Source organism: Amblyomma maculatum, chromosome 11 (genome assembly GCF_055883805.1).
Source record: "Amblyomma maculatum isolate TAMU_Amacu chromosome 11, ASM5588380v1, whole genome shotgun sequence".
Taxonomy (NCBI): domain Eukaryota; kingdom Metazoa; phylum Arthropoda; class Arachnida; order Ixodida; family Ixodidae; genus Amblyomma; species Amblyomma maculatum.
Window position 1 is genome coordinate 63,688,026 of NC_139354.1, and position 17,212 is coordinate 63,705,237.

General features: G+C 42.7%; 1 long non-coding RNA gene across 1 annotated transcript; it reads left to right on the top strand.

Moving 5' to 3' along the window:
* Window positions 1–1,309: 1,309 nt before the first annotated feature.
* On the top strand, window positions 1,310–12,103 carry LOC146173971 (uncharacterized). Its single transcript, XR_014701879.1, has 4 exons — window positions 1,310–1,558; window positions 6,753–6,929; window positions 10,962–11,153; window positions 11,989–12,103. It is a non-coding gene; the product is annotated as an uncharacterized LOC146173971 (long non-coding RNA).
* Window positions 12,104–17,212: the final 5,109 nt, after the last annotated feature.

A 17,212-nucleotide genomic window follows, 5' to 3' on the forward strand; every position in this document is an offset into this window, starting at 1 on the left:
ATCTGAAATCTGAGTTATGAAACGAATGTTCCATACTACTTTAACCAAGAAGGGCTCCCTATCTACAAAAACAGGAAAAGATTCCTGGTCTGTTTGAATTGATGGTAGAGATTGAACTGTTAGCAGAATGTGTATGGGCGTAAAAATACAATCACAAGCACAACATACGACGTACGTTTCTTCTATTTGGCTGTGATACACAAGCATATTCGTTGCATTTGGAGCCAACGTGGTTTCAGGATACCTTTTGGAAGTGACACAGTTCGTGCCGGAAACCGTCTACCATGTTTATGGGAAGGTATTCGCACAATGTGCAACAGCATGCATATGGCCACAAGTTGCAGACCCCCCCCCCCCCCCCTTCCATTTTGTGTTGCTCTCATTTTCGGGATAATATGTCCTTGTCCCGGTCTAATTTATATCATATACCTGAGATTGTATACGTATTATCTGCCTGGTAGTTTGGCGTCCATCAGCGTCGGCCTCAACCGCGGTAATCAGTAATCATTTTCGGAGGCAGTAGAACTTAAAAGTTCTCACACTTATATAATAAGGCTAGAGATTGAGTTTTGTCGTGAATGTTGTTCTGCTCTCCGGGCCTGTTTGAAAGAGAGCGCTGCTTGTGCAGCTAAGAAGCTGTATTTCACGTACAATATTGACCAGATTTCACAGTTATTCGCCGTACAGAGAAGATATTAAGCAATTACGTTTACCTTTATTGGGAAGTGTAAAGAGAACTAAGCGTGCCTGTCAAAGCACGCACGGGAATCATTTTAGAGGCGATATCGCTAAGTCAACGTTAATAAAAAAAAACACAGTTTGAAGCTTCATGTCTTCCATGTCCACTGTGCTCTCTAATATCAAGACTGTTAGTGGGTTTTTGCTGTGGAGAACGTCAATGTTTAACTTGGTGATCATTTGGGCTACTCGTGCGACGAGATTGAACAAGCGAAAGACACAGTAACACAGACAGAGAAGTGTTTCTCTGTCTTTCGACGGGTCAATATATCAGGTAACCTAAACGTTTTTAAGCAAACCTGAAAGTGTCAGTACGCTATCGTCATCTACCGCAACGGCTTCAAAGTGCAATATAATCTATTTCCTAGTATCACATTCACATGTACTCTACAGAACGCAGTACATTTTAAAGAAACTTTCAGTTTATGCCACGTCGTTCAGAACGCCTAGGTAGCGCGCGCCCGCGTCCATTTAACAATGGACAAATAATTCTTTCAGAGAAAGCTGTCCTCGCCAGGTACCAAGAAGACATGCACGACAGCAGAAAGGAGACCTCTCTGTACTTTGAAACGCACAGATGCTCGGTATTTGATCTGAGGTGGTGTTTACAAAAGGTAGAATTCTGAATTTCTACGGCTGAATATTATACGCGAGTCTGCTGTGCAGCAATCAGGAAATCGGGAAAAAAGACCTCGAAGTTAGTAATTACAAACACATATTCATGACTCTAAGCTTGTTGACATCGAGAAAGAAATGAGTCGGTGGCACAGAGCATTGGTATTGTTGTTTGTATTATTCATCTCCTTTCTTCATGGAAAAAGTAAGTATGCAATCAAATTTTTAGAGTTGACTTAATACGAGCTGAAGAAATAATTAGCTTATCTCTAGTTAAAATTTTGATTCAGAAAAAAGTGCTCTCACAATTTTTTATTCACGAGAATTGCCAATTCAGAGGCCGAACACGGTCCTTTTTGGTTGCACAGTAACGCGCCAAACGCCGATACTCAGATATTTGCAAAGAGGAATCTCAAATTGTGTTTTTTCTTCCCTCATATTGCTCAAAAGTGGACGTGCTGTGTAGAAACAAAAGGCATGATTGAGTGGTTTCTGCAAAACACAAAATAAAAAACACCAGTTTTCAGTTTTACCTCAACATCAAACAGTCAGCAAGTCGTGCAGTGAAATTATTTCAACCATGCACGCCACTACCTCAAGGAGACACCAGTCGCCTATTCTAGGAAGGTGGAAATCGATAAGGGGAATCAATGTTCCAAATTTATAACTGACATATAAGAATATCTCGGTATGGGCAGTTCTCTTTGAACATCTTGCTGTTATCTTTAGCATGACGAGCGGTATAAATTGGCAGATGTATATGCGACACAAGACCACAGTTCCAAAGATATCAAACTGGTTTGATTCGCCATCCTCCCGAACTACTGGTGTTTATCCCACCAGAACTACTCGGATTCCGGGAGTCGTGTAGCCAGGCAGCTCAGTGTGTCTAAACGGCAACTCTCGCCCCAGTACGGTCATGTTTCAATGGGGCTGGCTTTCTAACGTTGTATTTGAGAGCTTGAGAGCGCATGTTACTTGTGACGCTCAAATTGTGTCGAAGTACTCTAACTCATCAACTGTTGCACGGATCTGTTTCCTTGAAATTCAGTGATCAACTAGACGACACTGAACGGCTTGGTATCTCTGTGATTCTAATAGATATAACAATTGATAATTCGGTTATTCTCGGAATCACAGGACAATTACCTTTCTGTTTCAGGCAGCCGATGCTTTAAATAATGTGTATTTTTGCCACGCGACTGAAAACCTTTTTTTTCCGCATGCGTAGTTGACTGAAGGAGGAACTCATTGTAGGATTGAAGGAGTGGAAGGGAAGCATGTAAAAGAAGAGAGGGATGAGTTAGGAATGTAAAATTTCCGGAAATTGCGCGGCCGAAAGTTATTTCCGGAACTGCTGGAATATTTTGAAAAATATTCATTATTTGTGGTAGACGAGAGTTATAGCTGTGTGGATAGGGTAAACAGTCTTCCTTCACAACTTGGTGATGCTGGTGCACATTTTTAGCCACATTTAGTTGGCTATAAGAACACATGACACCTTTCCTGGTTCTGGATGGATGCTGTAATATTTAATGCAGGTTACACAGCGGAATATGTGACAAAGTGGTCAAAATTCGGCTGTGTGCCCTCCAAGTGCACAATTTGGCTCAAGGGACATACCGTACAGAGGCTGTGTTCATTCATTTTAGCGTACAACGTTACAATTTGATAAGCAATGCTCTAAATGAGAGCAGCAGCGATTTGGAGTAGTGCGAGTGAAAAATGCTCTGGCGTTGTTTCTTTGCCTCCTTTTCTCTACCCCTTTTCTTTTTTTTTCTGTTTATATTTTTGAATTGTGATTGCGTTGTTCCGGTAAAATATCATGCGCTGTTCAATCTATAACTATTCTCTTTTTCGCAATCAGTCACATGGAGATAAGATGTCTGCCCATGTTCCTGTCTTTTGACTTCTTCCTGGTAATTTCTAGTCGCTCTATGTGTTCAGGTGTGCTTTCTGTATTTACGTGCATTCTCTTTTCTACTGTTTGATGTTTCTAATCTTTCCTTGCGTCAAAAACGCCGCCAAATGTACACAACCTAGTATTTTTATCTGTTTTCTCTTCTTAGCGTCTTTTTTGCGCGAATTATACCGTGCAGGTAAATGCTTAGCACATTTCGCTCGAAGTTAACCATGCGGAAATAAGTGCCGGAAACGTGTCTGCATTTTAAAAGTATAGCCAGGTTATGTCAATGACGTTTTGTTCTAGTTGTTAAATCTTTGCATTTTCACAGTTTATCAACGTTTTCTCCAGTATAATGAGCGATGTAACAAACAATCCTGACAACATTTGAGCACTTTCTCCTACTCCGTTAGTTCTGCTCGATATACGTACGTGAGCTGCCAGTTGTGTTCATATTACTGTCATGCTTCCTAAACAGGTTAATGTCCGTAATATTGTTCGTTCCGTCGTTCAGATGACAAGGAATATTAGCGATTTGCTGTATTCGCTTCTCTTTCATGACCACCATCATCATCGTCGGCCTGACTATACCCACTGCAGGGCGAAGGCCTCTCCCATATTTCTCCTATTAACCCGGTTCTGTGCTAGCTGCATCCACTTGACTCCTGCGAACGTCTTAACCCAATCTGCCCACCTAACTTTCTGCCGACCCCTGCTACGCTTTCCTTCCCTTGGAATCCAGTTTGTTACCCTAAGCGACCATCGCACTGCATGTTTTGCCCATGCACAACTGCATGTTTTGCCCATGCACAACTCTTCTTCTTAATTTCCACTAGAATTTCTTTTTAGGTTGTTCTAATCTGCCCATATTGACTTTCAGTTCCTTATTCTTCCAGACATTTCTTATGCATTAAAATTTTACCATTATGTTTGTTAAATGGATGCGGCGCAAGGTTTTGAGGCTATAAAAAGCATATCGGTACGCTGTGACAAGCAAAGAAGACGGCACAATATGGCGACAGGATGACCGATGATTAAATTTCTGGCCCAGCGCGAGGGCTCCTTTAGCGCCACTGCCGATCTTCTTCGCAACACTTCCCGGGGCCACTGAGCGATCGTCCAGATCGTTTCGTTGAAGTCGATGGGGAGGTGATGTTGCAGATGTTCAAGAAAAGATAGAAAAGAATGATGCGCTTGCCACCACGATGACGATGAACACGATGATGGTTGGGTGATCCGCCTCCCCTGGAGTTCTACAACCATCCGCTCGAGGTTGAGACGGGCGGCGGCTGGGCGGGTGTTGCGTGTGCATGTCCGGTTCCTTTGGGTCCTTCGGGTCTTTCGGGTCGTTCGTCTCGGTTCTGATTGGTCGGTCTGTTCTCCTTGTCTTCAGATTCGGGATGGGGGCTGGGCGGTCGTAGTTGGTTGGGTCTGGGCCGGAAGGGCTTAGAGCGAAGCTGCTCGGCGATGTCCCAGGGCCCTCGGTCGATGGTCGCGGCTCACAGATGGGGTCGATGCTCCATGGCGAGGATGGCGATGACATACGCCGCACCTCCAACCAAAATGTTACGTGGTGACAAGCAAAGAGGCGGAACAACATGGCGACAGGATGAACGATGATCTAATGTCTGGCTGGCCTAGCATGAGGGCTCCTCTCCCGCCACTGCCGATCTTATTCGCAACAATATTATGGGCTTCATGTACATCTAAGGTCACCATGGACAATTTCTGGACAAAATGAAAGTTTTAGATCAATTTTAATTGAGCTCCAAAAAGTTGTTAAATGCTCTTTCTACGGATCGAGACGCGTCATTAGCACAATAGTTATTGAAGCATGAAGCACTGAAGTGTAACAGTGAATACTTGTAACGTCACATAGTGGCATGAAGTACTATCAGTGGTGCAGTGAAGCACGATATTGGCTAGCCTCTGCAGGTGGTCGTTTGGCTGGTCGCCGGCATCGCCGTTTGTGTGCCAGCATTGGTGCCCGAGAGAAACCTTCTCGTTTGTGAGAATACGAAATGACCAGCTTTTTTATTTCCACTTTACACGAAATGCAAATAATCGAAACGAGACTACATTTGATGTGTTGCCGCTTCGACCTTCAGCGTACTAAAGTGTTTCAGTGCAGTTATTCAGCTTTGTTTGCTTAAACTACGATTAGGTGAGACGCTTCGTTATAAACCGATTATCAACTAAAACACTTTAGTACGCCGAAATGCAGCATTTCGGCGTACTAAAGTGTTTAAGTTGATAATCGGTTTATAACGAAGCGTCCCACCTAATCGTATTTTAGGCAAACAAAGCTGAATAACAGCAAATTAAACTTCCTTTCTGCTGCTTTCTCAGTACCCTTTTCTATTTGGAAGCAGCCATCTACCAAGTGTAAGGATTGCACAAATATTCAAGCATTTCTAGGAAACATTATTCAGTGGTGTTTTTCTGCTTTTTATTACTTCATAAAAAACAGTTTTCCGAAACTTGCTTCCTGTTTTTTTTTTTTCGAGCTGTTTCATCTCTAATCTATAGTGTCATACACAGGCCTATCCTTATTAGTCCAATACTTTGCGGTGCCATCGTAATCCCACCTGTGTTGTTTTCACCTGATGCGAGAGATCTGCAAATGGTAGCACCAGGTTTCTGAAACGGATATCAGTAACAATGCAGGGCCTAGTAGTTTGATACGAGTGCGACCGAAACAATCGCGGTCAGTTCTACGGCTGCGCTCCATCGCAAGAACCTAAACGATGAGAGGAATTTAAAGCAACTGCTGAGAACTCCGCTCTCAGTACATATCTGTGCTCTCGCCCATGACTGGACTAACTAACCAAAACTGACATAATGTCAGTTGACTTGTTGTGTGGTCTTGTGCTCCAATTATGCTAAAAATCTACCTGGAGTCCTCAAAGCGGCAACAAATTTGCTTTTAGGAAACTAAGCATGTGCGCAGAGATTGCACTTCCGGCTTCGGCAACTCCTGAAAAGATGTTTTTTAGACGTGGAATAATTGGCCTGTCATTAAAATGTTGCATCAAATTGTCGTTAGTTTAAGAAACCTAAGTGCAGGTAAGAGCATAAGCACAAAAACATGCAATACCACCATGCCAAAGCCATAAATGGTAATTTTAGTGGAGAACAAAAATTGAAGGCAATACCGGGTTCTGTACACTTCCTTGTTTCACTTGTAAACTTCGGCCCTTTACAAGGAAACTTCCGCATGAAGCTCATGCTTCCTTTTCAGCTAACATGTTCGGAGCCTTGATAGAACCGTGCGATTCCGATAACACTGATTACAGTGGCAGAGGCTGCATAGATCCAAACTGCTTTGATGATATAGTTAAGGACCCATAGACGGCTTCATGTTACAGCATTGACTTAATTGTACAGGCATAAGGTCACTACAAATGATACGTTTTGGAGAAGGTGCTGAAAAAGAAGGCGAGGATTTGTACATCACACAGCAGTTGACATAATGAAGCACTTAACTGTGTAACAGGCGCTCACGCAAGAAACAAGGCTTGCCTACAACTAGCGACGGCGAAAAACTGCAACAAGGTCGAAAAAAAGTGGAGCTTCTACCCGCATTTAAATCACTGCAAAGAAGGATTTGTCTGCTCAGGTAGCGAAAATGCGTTTGACGATGTATACAAGTGCGCTCAAGCATGCCCACCAAGTAAGTGAAGCTCTTTACAATAACGCTACAGATATTTCTTTCGCTGATTTGTTTTTTGTTTGGTAACGTGAAGCATTCGTGAGGCTCGCATGATACACAAAATGCACTTTATATATATCATGTGTACCTGCAATGATTATCGCGCCAAACATGAAGTACAAAATGCCCTGTTGTTAATCATTCAAGGTCGGTTATTACTTTGGAAAGCAATGTCACTATTCCTTAAAAAGTATATTTGTGTGTTTCATGAAATATTTTGTAACCGAGATATCAAGAAGAAAAATGTGAGGTTGGCCGGTATTCGTAGGGGTGCCGCCGGTGTATTCGGAGCGCATGTTGTTGCTTCGGCAGAACGTTGCAGTAATGCTGAAAAGTGCACTACGGCTTGCGTATTATTGTTTTAGCACTTGGAATATTTGAAGAAGATTGTTTTCTGTCGACGGTATCGAATAGAAGCGGCGTTCGAATCACCCTTCAGATTGTTTGCACTTGCAGGAAAAACGGTTTCTCCGTCGAACGCGTTGTTGACCTTAAGCGTTAGGTTTGGTTGGTTAATAGACCTATGACTGCCTAGCCAGGTGACTTTGTAGTTGATTTTAAAGTGTCCTGCAACCTTCACGGTAAACGCTACGTCGTGCTGGAATGGAATTGAATAAAGCACGATTTACAATGGAAGTTATCTGTCGCTTTCTGCCTCAAGCAATTACCACTTAAATAGGCGGATTTCGCCTCACCAAAAATTGTATAATTGTGGGTGGCTGGCAGCAACCACCTCCGGTTTTCGAGCAACACGCCTTACTAGCTAGGCCATTATTCCCCGGGAGTTTTTATAAAATATAACATTTTAAGACAATAATAGCTGGCTTTAAATTCATTTTAACTCTGGGGCTATAATGAGGGCTACGGAGGACAGCATGTAAAAGGCAGAACGCTTGAAGTCATTCGTCCATTAACAAAATACGCTAATGAACTTTCAACTTTCATTTCAGTGGTATACTACTTTTGCAAATTTGGAGCTAGTCGTGTGATTAGTGCAGGAAAATAATTTTATTAAAACATTTGTAGTGCGCGTTACAAGACTGACAAGCGTCACTCTGAGAGTCAATTCACACAGTAGCACAAGGCATGTAACGCAAATCTCTGCCCCTGGATACTTCATCACTATTCTCGCATCACAATAGACATAGAAGCAGACAGGCGCACGGCGCTTCGTTGTCAACTTTGGTACGACCGCGGCCTGGTTGATAGCCGCCCCGTCAGCACCCAATGCACACGTAATGTCGCTCGCAATGTGGCCTCAAAGCGAGCATTGGCCGAACGGTATACGCCGGATGCCCCGCTTCCGCTGTGTTGCGATATGAATCCGCCTATTAGGCTCACAACAGTGGGCGTTGCAACGTCAGTTACAATTTTTAATACACTTTATTTTCATGGCTACACTGTTTAAAGGGAGGAGGAGGGAGGAGGATGATCAGGAGGAAAAGCAGGGAGGTTAACCGGTAAAGGAACTGGTTTGCTACCCTGCACTGGGGGAGAGGGTAGGTGGGTGTAAAAGTTATGGGTGAGAGAGGGAGGGGTGAAGACAGTACAGTCACATCACAGACATGTCACTCACATCACGTCACAGTCACATCACGTAACAAAAAATCATAGCCTTTCGATCAGTCCTATGCTTTTCATAAAGCGGAGCAGTGTCTGGGAGGCCATCACCGCAGACGATCGCCGTGGCCAGGGACCTAGGATCTTAATTTCAGTCAGTGGGCGTCCATCTAGACACTGCAGTGCACGGCATAAACACTGTCTTTCCTCGCTGAATATGGGGCACTAACAAAGAGTGTGGCCTATAGTCTCGTCGCACCCGCAGTTTGTACATGCAGGGCTATCTGCTGCTGCTCCAATTCTGCAAATATGACAGACACCCAAGCATAAAAAATTTAAAAGGGTAATGTATTTATTGAATGAGCGACCTAATTGAAGCATTAAGCCTGGCGCCTTCTGTCCGCTGTAGCCACCAATATAGCCCTAGAGCTAGACTGAACCAGAAATCAGTTACCTTTTTTCAGACTGGATCTTTCAAAAAATACCTGGTATAAACAAGCAGGTTTATGTATGTCGTGTGGCGCTACACTTAAAGTTGTGTCTTATAAGTGTGTTCTGACGAGCGTATGTTTAAATAGAAAATATTACAGCTTCCTATCACGTGATTTCTTTAATATGGGGTTGATGTACTCTGATAATTTTGTTTTGAAGTTGCTTTGTACCTGCGTGCTTTATTGCTGAATCAATAGGACCGAATGCGAACTATAGTCATCGTGTACTAACACCTTTCTTCATTGGTTTTTTTTAATCAGTTTTCCAGTCTTCCGGCATGAAGTTATGCGTGTTTGCTCCGGCAACCTTGGGGCTGTTAAGAACTACAGCCTGTCAATGCTTTGTCAATATCAAGTATTACATTCTTGATTGAAGCATGTAAAATGATTCTCTCAGCTTTGTAGGTTGCCTATGCCTGCATGAATGAAACGCGTGTATTTCTATTTAATGAATGGTCCTCTTTCAATGACAACATGGTACGATGAAAGGCTCCTTCGATTTTGTCAGAGTTGATAGATACAGCACTCATCGGCTGCGACAAAACGTTGAACCAAGCAAAATACGCAGAAGCAGTCTTCATCCATCCCGCTTCCGCTGGATACACGACCCCTCTAAATTGGATGTGGTGGCGAATTTATTTTTGCGAAAGCTATTTCAGGCTGGACGTACCGCAGTAACTATCGCGATTTCTACTCTTTTTTTTTTTTTTTACTTTGTATCACAGGATACAGATTTGAACGCATTTCAGACTGAATGAGGCAAGTAGTATGCTATTAGCGAAAAAAAAATTAGGCACCATTTTACGCGTTGAATTACGGCACGAATCAGAAAGTGCTGCAGCCGAGAGACGCATTTTATAGTTACGTTTAACAACGCAGCAATTCATAGTGATAACAAATTCGGAGGGACTATCCCAGTCGGTGGTAGTAGACATTAGTCAAAGGCATTTTTTGAGTACTTAGCAAGTCTAGGTGGTCTTTATGAGAATATCAAGATACGTGCTATTAAACATATTTACGAGAATTACTGTAGAACTCCTCCATTTGCACAATATAACGATATGTAGTGACCAAAAGGAAAATCGAGAACTTCTCGGAGAAGTAAACATTTTTTAAACACGTCTAATACCTATGATTTAGTGTGCCACCATTCCTCATTTAAAATATGATGCATCTATTGTGTTGTGTTATGCTTTGTTTATTCTTATTTTTTGCTTATTCTCTTCGCTTGTCTCTCTCTAGGTGGCATCACTGCTTACCTTTCACAGCTGTTAAACGTAGCTTCTCGAGTACGCTGTCGGAAAGTTTTTATTTCATCGCTATTGCATTCGGGTGATACACCTGAAATGTTTAAAGAATGGAAAACTTACCACTTGCAATCTGAAGGCTCTTACACTGTCTGAGGATAAGCAGGGGCGCGTGACCAGTTCTTTTAGAGAAATGCTTCCGGTGAAGCCTCCTCGGAAAAGGTAACACCAGAGGTCCACACTGCTAAAGGAGCATGCCATGCTGCTTGAACATAGAGCCCTGACTCAGGTTTTCTAGAGCTGTTGGCACAGCGCGTCCCGAACAGCTGTCGACCGTGTTCCTGGTTCCACTCTGAGTGTTAAACAGGCTGCACTATCAGCGATAAAAGGTCCAAAGATGCGTGTTTTATCGTAACGTCACTGAGCTCTGATTCGCGGTCATATCTTTTGGTATTATTGCTAGTGAATAGGCAATGCACGTCCCCATGTATCGTGACGCGTCTCATATGACTTCGCAAATACGTATGCTCTATAAAATGTTTTCCTGGACTATTATGTGGAGCTCGTAAAGAAGATTTTTTTAATGACCTGATTACACCTAATATGAGCTCATAATTTCTCTACCACTATAGTGCTTTACCAATAATATATCTTCAAGAAAGAGCAGAGAATCAAAGCAATTTGCTTCATTTCAGTTTTACCGCCGGGAGGTTTAAGCCACTTCAAGCACTGCAGCGATTGGCTCCATGGACCTTCTTGCTTCCCTCGCTGGTTTTTATCGTATCCAGACGGACGCGGAACAATGCGCACATTCATGTTTTACACAGGTTGCGGCGCTTGGAGCAATAGGCTGTATGTCTATGACTTCTTTAATGGAATATGCAAAGGTAGGTTTTTAACTTTGCTGTTATAGCGATTGAGAATTCAGTGCTATCCTTAGGATTACCAGTAAACTTGGAGGTAAATAAGAGGCACTCACATAGCAGAGTATACGAAGCCTCGTATTTCGCTTCCATCGTTGCTTATAAGCTGCGGTTTGATTCGAGCCCGGGAACTACAGATCAGTAGCCGAGCGTTCCAACCACCATGCGGCTTAGTTTACAAATATATTTTCTTGTAATAATTAGTTTTTAGGCAGCGCTACTATATATAGGGTGACATATTGGTGCAGTGACGTATTAGCAAAGGGCTAACCACTTACCTCAGAACAGGATCCTAATCATGCCTTGGCAAAAGGAATTAGTTTTCACACCTACCTTTGTGATCGAAGGCTGCAGAAAATGTCGATTCTACAGTATAAAAATGTAGGTGTGAGAACACAAATTAAAACAAAATGTGGTTTTGGTGCGATTATGAGGAGCAGAGAAAAGTTTTAAATATCAGGCAGCACCACACGAAAGGTGCTTCTTACTCACTACTGTAAATGAATATGCTCCTGTAAAATTAGAGTTTCAATAAAGACGCACAAGGAAAGCACTTGGAAAGGAGCTTTGGAGTGATCGCATAGTGCATGTACTAATTTTACATTCTTTTTTATAATTGTAAAATATAATGTGAACTTTGCTATTGCAATGAAACTCTACAAAACAATAGGCAACAGACCCACGTCGTGAAATAGCTGCCAGCCTATCTGTAGCGAACAGAAAAGAAACGAAGTGTTTCAGAAACATTTGTATACATGTTTTCGAGCATTCTTTGACTCATTCGCCACCTCCTTTCCAGAGATATGGAGGTATGAACAGAAGAAAGCAGAATAAAGTCTGGGGTTATTCCTCGGCTTCTTCTCACAGCCGTGTAATCCTTTTATTACTTTGGCTTAGACAACAATAATTAGGTGCCAAAAAGTAAATGTTTTAGAACTATAGAAGTGCGATACATGTTCTGGCCGAGCTCATATGTTGATAGCGTTCACACAAATCTTTACCCAATTGTAGAAGCTTCTAAAAATGAACATGTCATCAGTTCATCAACAGAAGCACATTTGAAAACTTCCCATGTTGTGTTTGAGGACTTCTCCAAGTTTGAGTATGTGGGACGTTTATGTGTATTTTACCATAAAGGTGAAGTGTATTTTTAAAGATATGTTCTCGCTCTGTCAACGAATGTTTTGGCGTCTCCTATGGTCGTATAGTTCCTTCAATAAAAGCATACAATACACATTTTTTCGAATTTCATTTTTCTATAAAGAAATTACTGGATGGTGTTTTGAAGGCAGGTAATACGTTAGGTGGCTTTATAGAACAATATTTGAATAAAATGCACGAGAACGTTCCAAGATGAAGTTACTTATTGGCAGAATCAATTTCAAGCCATTGTTACTAACGCTTCTGTACACTGCATGTCGTGAAATAGCTGTCAGCCTATCAGCAGCGAACAGAAAAGAAACGAAGCGTTTCTGCAACACCTGTATACGTGTTCTCGAGCATTGTTTGACGCCTTCGCCGTCTCCTTTTCAGAGATATGGAGGTATGAACGGAAGAAAGCTGAATAACGTCTGGGGCCGTTCCTCCATTTCTTCTCACAGCCGTGAAAATCCTTTTATTAATTTGGCTTAGACAAGAATAATTAGGTGTCAAAACGAAAACGTTTTAGAAGTATATGATGGGATACTGTTTTTTTTTTTCGTCTCAGGTGAGGGTTACTTCCCAATGCGTAAAGTGTGTCGTCATGGTATGACGTGTGGGGAAAGGAAGAGAGAAAGAGAGAGAACTACTACTGCGCTGGCGACGCTTCAGTTAGAAGTGCCAAACCATGCTGCTAAGGTGCGCCTAGATCATGGTTGCTAGAACTTACTCATCAAGTATAGGCGAGTAGGGCAGGTCTGTTGATACGCGACTACGCGCCAAGGAAAGCGACAGGTGTTGCGTGACTTGAGACTCCGAGAAAGCGATTACTCTCTGGAGCCTGCGTCTGTGCTTGCCATATAGGCTACGCATATGCAAAGCAAGCGCCTCAAGTTTCCAGTGTCATCACTTGACGGAAGAGGAGAAGAGGAAGTCAGAGCCTAGGCGTGCTTCCTGAATGGTGTAGAGAGTCAGGTTGTTCGCTGGAGAATTAAGGAGGGCAGGCGGTAGAGAAGCTTGTTCGAGAGATATGCTAAAAGGGGCGCCCAAAAAATATGCGCTGATTTGGGCAGAAACCCTCCAAAGCTCTAGAAGGATCTGATCGGGCTTACGAAGTCATATAGCGATAAGGGGTCTGTGACGAGTGGACAGGGAGTAGGACAACCTTAGCCAGGGAGTTGGCTTCGTAATTGCTCCAGACTCCAGAGTGACCGAGAAACCTGTCAAGAAACAACGTTAAAGCTAGAGGTCTCTGCTTGGCTGTGAGAACCGACAGCGAGGCACAGGTGTTGCAGTGGTTCGAGAAGACATGCGGGGCAGGCCTCGGATAACAGATAGGTGGTGGGTGGCAAGGGTGGTATTAATATAGTCCGCAAGATGGACTGTTACATTCGGCACAGCACAACTGCTTGGAAGCTGGGGACTGCTGGAACTTCTGGGATGCAGGCTCTCAATTCCAAGAGATGCGAAACCACAAGAACCGTCACGACTTGACCCGTGAAGGAAAGTATATGGATCCCTATATGAGAAGGGGGGTTTTTCCTTTTCACCCATTATCTAGGAAGGCCACGGTGGTTTGGTAAAGCGCAGCAACAAAGAATGCTGCTTCCAAAAGCGATTGCAGCCCAGGATGTCTTTAGGCGATGGTGACTAGATGGAGGGGCAACACTGCGTATACTTGAGTAGAGCCGATAAGTATTAGGTCGCATTCAGCTAGCTGACCCATCAGGAGTGATTTTTCAGCAGCTGAGTCGGAAAGGCAGCAGCCTTCAGGGCACGGCTGAGGCAGTCCATATGTGTAAACGCGCTACTGAAGGAAAATGCCACAAACGCATTAAACACGAATCCACTTAAACCGAAATAAATGGGTTGTCCTCCAGCGTCCTCCCAAAATGAGGTTCGATTTAGAAAGCGGAATCTGGGGTAATATTCTACATCATAAACATTAAGCTCAGGACGGGAGTGCATCTGGGGTCGGTTTTCACTCTTCAAAAACCGCAGTAGTTACGGCTTGCAGCCAGAGCTGATTTGGGATAGATATGCACCCCAAAATATACGGAGCACTTAGGATTTTTAAAGGGAGCAGATGCCCACTGCCAAAAATGCATTCATTCGCGGTCAATATGAGACGTTTTTTATTGCGGCCGCTGCCAATGCTACCATGTTCGATTTTCCCAATTATGGAGCTCACACTGACGCCATGTGTCAAAGTTTATTTCTACCCAGTTAGGTGATACGCTCATGAAAGCCTCCCATATTAACTTTGACCCGGCTTTACCATGTGTACTGCACGGCTGTAAAAATTTCCCACCATACCAGCAATAGAGGAACTAAGTTTAGAAGCAATGTAAAAAGCACCTTTTTTCTAACATGTCTTCTAAAAACATGGTGTAAAAACAAACATTACTACAAATAATAATTACTGGTCCGCGTTCAGGATAAACTCCTCGGGCCTAGAAACACACATTTGTCACCGCCATACCAAGCGCTTCATATTTAACATAAGGAACACCATTCATAACACAAGAATAACATAGCGAGAATACAGAAATCGAAGAGAAAAGAAACTGAATACACACGCAAACATAGAAGATGTGGTGAAAGTTTTAGACATTCAAAACTTCGCTTCGGCATTCGAAACTTTCTCACGCATTCTGTACATAAAATGTGTTAGTTTTTCAGTTTCTCGCAAATTCACCCGCTGCATTATAGGTAAAAAATGCATAAATTGTTTCCTAATTTTGGTTCAATAAGGCGTAAGTACTTTCTGATACCTAAAGAGTGTTCTCCACTGCTTTCACCGGTACCGTAGGCTTCAATTTAGGTAAAAATAAACTTTGCCTAATGCTCAATGCAATCAGTCAAAGCTGAAAAGGGAAAAGCATATTTATTCATTTTCTCGCAGCTTCATGCACGTAAAAGGCTAGTCATGGCCAGCTGCGTGGTCGCTAGACTAAATAGAGACAGAGCGAAATAAAGGATACATGTCTCCGCAGCGCAGGCATTTCGAATTACCTTTTACTTCAGTACCGAGCCTACTGCGCACCTTTTACACTCCGTTTCGGTTTTTATTAAAAATAAAAGCGTGGGTTTTACTCGCGCTTTACGGGTTTAGAAAACAAGTGTCGCTTCGTTTCAAAACCTGATATGTTGTCGCCAGGTTCACGACTTGTAAGATGTCGACTACCAACCTACAGAGATAACTGACATTTTATTAGCGGAGTTTAGATATTATCTGGATACCTAGAGTAGTTTTTCAGCATAATGCGCTCACAGCGGAAGAGAATTTGTCGCCGCGAATTCTGTTTTCTAGTCTGAACACACTATTATTAAAAATATTTTGTCTTCCGTGAAACATCATCTCTACCTTTAGGAATTACCTCTTATCCTATGCTCAAATTTCTCCCTGCGCTTTCTAAAGGTAACACATAACAATACACTGAGACAAATGTAAGGCTTTATGCTCAGTAAGGCAGTCTGAGGTGTTCCAACAAAATTGGAAGGCGCTTAAGCTTCGCCGTTTTGCGTTCAACGGGATAGCGATTAAACCCCGATAATGTGAAGATTATTAAAGGGTGTATAAGGTTTTGAATCGGGCGGCGGCTTGCATTATCTGGTGCGGCAGCGCCGTACGATCGAATAATTTCTCGAGTTAGCACCACACCTCGGTAACCAAAGCTGAAATGTTCTTTCCTACTGCTTTAGCTATTACTTCAGTAATGAGTTTATTTGCTATGACGCACCTAAATATTAGCTGACAGACCTAAGGCAGTGCACACATTACGTCCATATGTATCGGTAGAGAAGCAATGTGGCTGTTGTGTGGTGGATGATTTAATAGACATTCAAAATATATTGTAAACAAATAGAGCCCGTCCAATCCAAGAGTATGGCTTTGACACACTTAAATTCTCTAAGCGCCACCAAGGGCTCTAACCTTTGTGGCATATGTTTGAGATTTCAATACCTCAACAAACTTGTGAATAATTTCACGAGAGTAAACATGTGTGAAGACCGGGCATCCATATCGCAGTGATGCCCGGCCATTTGGGAGGTCCATACATATTGAAGGCCGACGAGCATAGCTTAATAAAAAAGACATGCATCTTCGCTATCTGTAGGCACAAATCTAATTCCGTCCGAGGCTAGCGGTAACTCTTTTTTTAATAGTTTTTTGTAGCACGTCCCAGAAATAAACCCCTTCCCAACAGAGCAAAAATACATGATCGTACTGTTTCAGGTCGTTTACAGATGACAGAGAGCAGTAAATAAAGCATGGTAATGCGGGAGAGCGGCTGAGTGCTCGCCTCGCACTGAGAAGAAACAATGTCTGACTCCGCGGGTTTTTTCATCACTTTTATTGTTCTTTACTTCTCATTTTCTCGCTACAACTCTAATGCCGACGACAACGACCTTTCTGTGACACGGAGCCCTTAACGCTACCGTGTTAAAGGTATGTACAATTGTATATTGTATTATATTTATAGTTTTTCACTTGCGAAGTAAATTAGTAGAGCAAGTTATTTCTTACATTGCCAGCTCGCGATTCCTGGCATAATATGTCATAATACTTTTAGTTATTATTAAACATGGCAAACATGAAGCTCTTTTACCGGTACTTTCTACATTGTCGCGACTATTCCACCAACGTAGTCTTAGGCGGCAAACTCTCGTTCGTGCAAGCATAATCGAAGTTTCAAAAAAGAGCTTACTGTAATTTTGGATCTCATCGCTGGAGCTCGGAAGTCAAGCAAGAGTGTAAAGCTAGCCTCCTCCCCACTTAGTTATGCTCCACTAGCCGCCAATAAACTCATTATGCACCCATTGGAGCGGCTGAGAGCAATGCTTAAGTTTATCAGGGCGATCTCGTCCAAGAAGCGGGT